The 6,825-nt window shown below is 43.0% G+C and overlaps 1 long non-coding RNA gene across 1 annotated transcript; it reads left to right on the plus strand.

The window, feature by feature from the left end:
* The first annotated feature begins 1,468 nt into the window (after positions 1-1,468).
* Positions 1,469-3,703, plus strand: LOC135549564 (uncharacterized). The gene is made up of 3 exons (XR_010456987.1): positions 1,469-1,626; positions 2,603-2,667; positions 2,794-3,703. It is a non-coding gene; the product is annotated as an uncharacterized LOC135549564 (long non-coding RNA).
* Positions 3,704-6,825: the final 3,122 nt, after the last annotated feature.

A 6,825-nucleotide genomic window follows, 5' to 3' on the forward strand; every position in this document is an offset into this window, starting at 1 on the left:
ACACTCTAACCACTAGGCTACCCTGCCGCCTCTACACTCTAACCACTAGGCTACCCTGCCGCCTCTACACTCTAACCACTAGGCTACCTGCCGCCTCTACACTCTAACCACTAGGCTACCCTGCCGCCTCTACACTCTAACCACTAGGCTACCCTGCCGCCTCTACACTCTAACCACTAGGCTACCTGCCGCCTCTACACTCTAACCACTAGGCTACCTGCCGCCTCTACACTCTAGCCACTAGGCTACCCTGCCGCCTCTACACTCTAACCACTAGGCTACCCTGCCGCCTCTACACTCTAACCACTAGGCTACCCTGCCGCCTCTACACTGTAACCACTAGGCTACCTGCCGCCTCTACACTCTAACCACTAGGCTACCCTGCCGCCTCTACACTCTAACCACTAGGCTACCCTGCCGCCTCTACACTCTAACCACTAGGCTACCCTGCCGCCTCTACACTCTAACCACTAGGCTACCCTGCCGCCTCTACACTCTAACCACTAGGCTACCCTGCCGCCTCTACACTCTAACCACTAGGCTACCCTGCCGCCTCTACACTCTAACCACTAGGCTACCCTGCCGCCCCAATGGGGGCGGGTTATACAAATCCAATCATTGTCTAAAACACTGTAACAACAGACCTATTATATTCAGTAGTGTGTGTTTTATTGTGTCATATTGTGCGATAACCCTTCCTGATGCAGATACATGTAGGTCATTACATTGGTTTATTGTAAATATGATCTGATCAAGCTTATTATTTGAAAGCAGCCTAATGGCATGTGTGATTATTTTCACATTTTGAGTAATTTAGCAGACGCTCTAATGCAGAGCAATTTACAGGAGCAATTATGGTTAATTAAGTGTCCTGCTCAAGAGCAGATTTTTCACCTGGTCAGCTCGGGGAATCGGGTTACTGAATCAACCTCTTAACCAATAGGCTGGCTACCTGCAGTCCGTGTTTATGTGTCTGATTCCATAAATGATGTTTCCCTGTGAAAAATAAAGTGTACTTTAACCCCAGACAATACATCATGTTTCATTCCTGTTCCAATACAATACCTCATTGTCATTGTCTTCGGAAAGGAGAGACACAGCAACAGAATAGCACAGACATTCTCGCTGAAATGATCCCGAGAGACCCAACAGTTAATCCCCGCAATCAATCTCTCTTTATTCGTTTTCTCCACAATCTCTCTCTCTCTCTTTCTCTCTCTATATCCAGGTCAAGCCACCTTTACATTTACATTTAAGTCATTTGGCAGAGGCTCTTATCCAGAGCGACTTACAAATTGGTGAATTCACCTTATGACATCCAGTGGAACAGCCACTTTACAATAGTGCATCTAAATCATTTAAGGGGGGGGGGGGGTGAGAAGGATTACTTTATCCTATCCTAGGTATTCCGCCCACCTCTGCCCAGATTCCCGGTGACGTCAGCTGTCATGGGACTGGTTGTGCGGAAAGGTTTCCTGTCTGCGGCGATAGATAGGTCAGGTGCACCCATCTGCACTGGAACTGTGACATGCATAGCGACACGTTTTAGCATTCAACAGTAAACACAGACATTTGACACGTCAGCGCCGTCATTTTCAGTAGTGCATTTCTGAAACGACAAAAACGGTAAGCCCATCTGCAGCAAGTAAACTTTTCCTTATCAAGAATGAAAACAGACAAGCAGAGGCGGTCTGTAAAACCGACGCTAGAGGAGGATATTTGACAGCCGCTGCAGCTGGTTGTACTACAACAGGAACCCAGGAGAAAGGAGAAACGGAGCAGTGCTAGCCGGATAGCTAACACATAACTTAATTCTGTCAGCAAACTAAACTAATAGTATAGCCTAGTGGTTCACATCCAGCGAGGCAACATCTAGATTGGTGTGTGTACAAGCTGAACATGCATGTGTTGCTCGCGTTTAACGGCACGCACTCTATAGCAAGCTAAATTAGCATAACTGCTAACACCAAAACAAACACAGGCTGCACTGTGGAGTGGACTTTGGCAGCAGCAGAGGCAGTTATAGCTGCTATTGCAGCTCGTCTGCTTATACATTACTATTTAGAAAATATAGACTCCTAACTGGCCAACTAATGTAGCTAGAAGCTATAGCCAGCACCAGAATGGCTTCTGCAACAGGAGACAAACACTCAGCTTCAAGTTCCAAGAAGAAGAATGAAAATAAGTTGGCTTCTAAAGGCGAGTTTAGTTTCCTGTCCAGTATCATGGGCGTCATGTACAACCTGAGTGTAACGGATGTGAAACGCTAGCTTAGTTAGCGGTGGTTCGCGCTAGATAGCGTTTCAATCGGTGACGTCACTTGCTCGGAGACCTTGAACTAGTGTTACCCCTTGCTCTGCAAGGGCCGTGGCTTTTGTGGAGCGATGGGTAACGATGCTTCGAGGGTGACTGTTGTTGATGTGTGCAGAGGGTCCCTGGTTCGCGCCCGGGTATGGGCGAGGGGACGGTCTAAAATTATACTGTTACATGAGGACACAGGTGTGTCAGTGTGAGAGAGCTTGTGTCTGAGTTTAGTTTCCTGTCCAGTGTCATGGGCGTCATGTACAACCTGAGGACTTGTGTCTAACTGTGTTTTCTGCAGGATGCTCTACGTGATGTGATTCAGTGGTGCTGTCGCCAGCTATTTCTTCAGCCTCTCTTCTACTAGTGAGTACACACATACACAAACTGTCTCTCGCCTGTTCTGCCATGTAATCTTGTTTCTTTCCTTCTTACCTCTATAACACATCTTTATCTCTCTCCCTCCATGTGTAACCTCTCCTGTGTGTTCAGGTGGGATGTACAACCTGCTGGATCGTGAGGAGTTGGGAGAGAACACTACTACAGGATTGCCCTGTTTGGAGCTGCAAAGCTCCACACTGAAGATTGGAGTATCTGTCTATAGGACCACTTTAAGCTGTACACTCCACAAAGCTGGGTGTCCAGAAAAAAAGCCATTGCTTAAAGAAGAAAATAAATAAACAAACAGGTTTGGTGTTTGCCAAAAGGCATGTGGGAGACTCCCCAAACATATGAAAGAAGGTACTCTGGTCAGATGAGTTTTTTGGCCATCAAGGAAAACGCTATGTCTGGTGCAAACCCAACACCTCTCATCTCCCCGAGAATACCATCCCCACAGTGAAGCATGGTGGTGGCAGCATCATGCTGTGGGGATGTTTTTCATCGGCAGGGACTGGGAAACTGGTCAGAATTGAAGGAATGATGGATGGCACTAAATACAGGGAAATTCTTGAGGGGAACCCGTTTCAGTCTTCCAGAGATTTTAGACTGGTACAGAGGTTCACCTTCCAGCAGGACAATGACTCTAAGCATACTGCTAAAGCAGCGTTCGAGTGGTTTAAGGGGAAACATTTAAATGTCTTGGAATGGCCTAGTCAAAGCCCACACCTCAATCCAATTGAGAATCTGTGGTATGACTTAAAGATTGCTGTACACCAGCGGAACCTGTCCAACTTGAAGGAGCTGGATCAGGTTTGCCTTGAAAAATGGGCAAAAATCCCATGGGCTAGATGTGTCAAGCTTATAGAGACATACCCCAAGAGACTTGCAGCTGTAATTACTGCAAAAGGTGTCTCTACAAAGTATTGACTTTGGGGGGTAAATAGTTATGCACGCTCAAGTTTTCAGTTTTTTTGTTTTATTTCTTGTTTGTTTCGCAATAAAAAATATTTAGCATCTTCAATGTGGTAGGCATTTTGTGTAAATCAAATGATGCAAACGCCCAAAAATCCGTTTTAATTCCAGGTTGTAAGGCAACAAAATAGGAAAAATGCCAATGTGGGGTGAATACTTTCACAAGCCACTGTAACTCTGCTTAGTTGCAGTCAAAACAGCTCATAAAAGTCTGTCAATGGTATGAATACATGATAGAACTGTAATACAGAAACCAGCTACTCTCTAAATGTACACAGGGCTATTTTGGTGTGTATTCTCTGGAGAGAGAAAAATTATACGGGAAATGTTATTTAAATACCAGAATTTCTATAATATCCTCCAATATTATATAATTGCAATATTGTATTTGGGTTGCTATACCATTTGGTTTGTAGTGATTATGATTATTTGGGCAGGCTTTTTGAAGCATTCTGCCATAAGCCTTACTACTCCCATTGTTTCACTAGCAGTAATGCTAATGCTGGCTCTGGGGTAAGTAGATAAAGAAAACAAAGGTATTTTTTGGGTCAATGTGTTACGGCTTTCTAGGTGAGAAGGAGAGTCGGACCAAAATGCGGCGTGTAGATTGCGATCCGTGTTTAATAAACAAACGTGAAACACGAATCAATTACAAACACTACAAAACAAAGAACGTAACGAAAACCGAAACAGCCTATACTGGTGTAAATAAACACAGAACAAGGACATCAGGACACTAAGGACAATCACCCACAAAACACTCAAAGAATATGGCTGCCTAAATATGGTTCCCAATCAGAGACAACGATAAACACCTGCCTCTGATTGAGAACCACTTCAGACAGCCATAGACTTAACTAGAACACCCCACTAAGCTACAATCCCAATACAAACACACCACATACAAAAACCCATGCCACACCCTGGCCTGACCAAATAAATGAAGACAAACACAAAATACTTCGACCAGGGCGTGACACAATGTCTCTCAGGATAAATGGATGAGATCAATGAAAATGAAGTATATTTCAAATCTTGGTTACTGCCCCTTTAAATGGCAGTTGTTTCTACCACACACATCAAAATTCTAAAAGTGAAATGATACTACAATCAAATTATGTTAAATCAGCTTTTTAGTACTAATGTGGATTGTACATTGAAATAAAGCTGCACATTAAGTAAAAAATCATATTTACGTTTTACAGAATATGCTAATTAAATGGAAATGAAATAGTCTGTTTTGGTTATTTTTAAAATTTCAGATAACGTTATTTACATATAATAAGAATTAAATTGATATTTTGCTATGATTTGCCAATAGTTTCTTCTTGGGGTTAATATGACCGCAGTTGGTAATCCATATATGTAAAATATGTTGGTAGTATGATGGTTAAACAGAAACAAAACCCACTCAAACAAACATTATGTCAAAAACAATTAAAATTCTCAAATGTACAGTTGGCTTGCTGAAGTGGAATGAAACGCACACTGGTTCAGGAGAAATCTGTAATAATTCAGGTTGAATTCACATACATTAAAGTGGCAATCTGATATTCAAACATCGACAAAGCTGACACCAATAAATGTTTTGTTGCTGAGGGGTGGGGCTGGATACAGTTTTTAATTTAACCTTCATTTAACTAGGCAAGTCAGTTAAGAACAAATCCTTATTTACAATTGCGGCCTACACCAGCCAAACCCGAACCCGGACGACGCTGGGCCAATTGTGCGCCGCCCTATGGTACTCCCAATTGAGGCCAGTTGTGATACAGCCTGGAATTGAACCAGGGTCTGTAGTGACACCTCTAGCACTGAGATGAAATGCCTTTAGACCGCTGTGCCGCTCGGGAGCCCTCTGACCACTCTCAAATTCAAAGTTGGAGCTATGGATGCAAGGATTGCGCACTTTATTTTAGTTCCAATAACGAGAGCACTACATAAATCAAACGCCTTCAAAACATGGAATTCAGACAGTGTGGTATTACAGAATAGCCTGACCAATGGGATTCAGACAGTATGGTATTACAGAATAGCCTGACCAATGGAATTCAGACAGTATGGTAATACAGAATAGCCTGACCAATGGAATTCAGACAGTATGGTATTACAGAATAGCCTGACCAATGGGATTCAGACAGTATGGTATTACAGAATAGCCTGACCAATGGAATTCAGACAGTATGGTAATACAGAATAGCCTGACCAATGGAATTCAGACAGTATGGTAATACAGAATAGCCTGACCAATGGAATTCAGACAGTATGGTATTACAGAATAGCCTGACCAATGGAATTCATACAGTGTGGTATTACAGAATAGCCTGACCAATGGAATTCATACAGTGTGGTATTACAGAATAGCCTGACCAATGGAATTCAGACAGTATGGTATTACAGAATAGCCTGACCAATGGAATTCATACAGTATGGTATTACAGAATAGCCTGATTTGATCTGACACATTCTTTTCTAATTTACTTAATTTGTGATTTGTTGTTACTTAAATAGAAAACGTAACATTTCTAAACCTCTAATTCATACTAGTTTATCCAACCAAAACCCCTTTCTCAGGGACTGTCTCTTGTCCCATCACATACAGCTATCTTCACTGTCTGCTTAAGTAAATAATCACCACTTACAAAAACAGATCATCATTGGGCAATACACCCTGAAAACTAACCCTTCTATTGTTTGTTTCATTGCTTTGTCCCTCTGGCCTGAAAAGTATATCAATGTGAAGAAAGGTTTGAGACGGGTCCAGTTTGGTCCTCCCTGGTCAGTCACCTGTTTGAAAGGCTACTCCCTTGTCTTGTCTAGAATGCTCTTATTGTGGTCCCAGTTTGAGATATCAGGTGAGTGGACTGTTTATTTTTACCTTGAGCTCAAGATCACAGACATTATTATATAGGAAAAGGTTAAATAGAATATAACATTATTACATTCTGTAAAACACTTGTCGTTGTCTTTTTGTCAACCCCCCCCCCCCCCCATGTGTGTGTGTATGTGGGGGTGTGGTTGCGTGGCAGTTTAGTTCTGGTCTGGAGAGGGAGGGGGAGGAGATGAAAGGAGATAACTGGGGAGGAAGAAGAGAGGAGAGGGATGGGAGAGGAAGGAGAGGGGGTGGAGGAGAGGAATGGGAGAGGGATGGGAGAGAGAGGAGAAGGATGGGAG

This window comes from Oncorhynchus masou, chromosome 12, assembly GCF_036934945.1.
Source record: "Oncorhynchus masou masou isolate Uvic2021 chromosome 12, UVic_Omas_1.1, whole genome shotgun sequence".
In the NCBI taxonomy this organism is placed as follows: domain Eukaryota; kingdom Metazoa; phylum Chordata; class Actinopteri; order Salmoniformes; family Salmonidae; genus Oncorhynchus; species Oncorhynchus masou.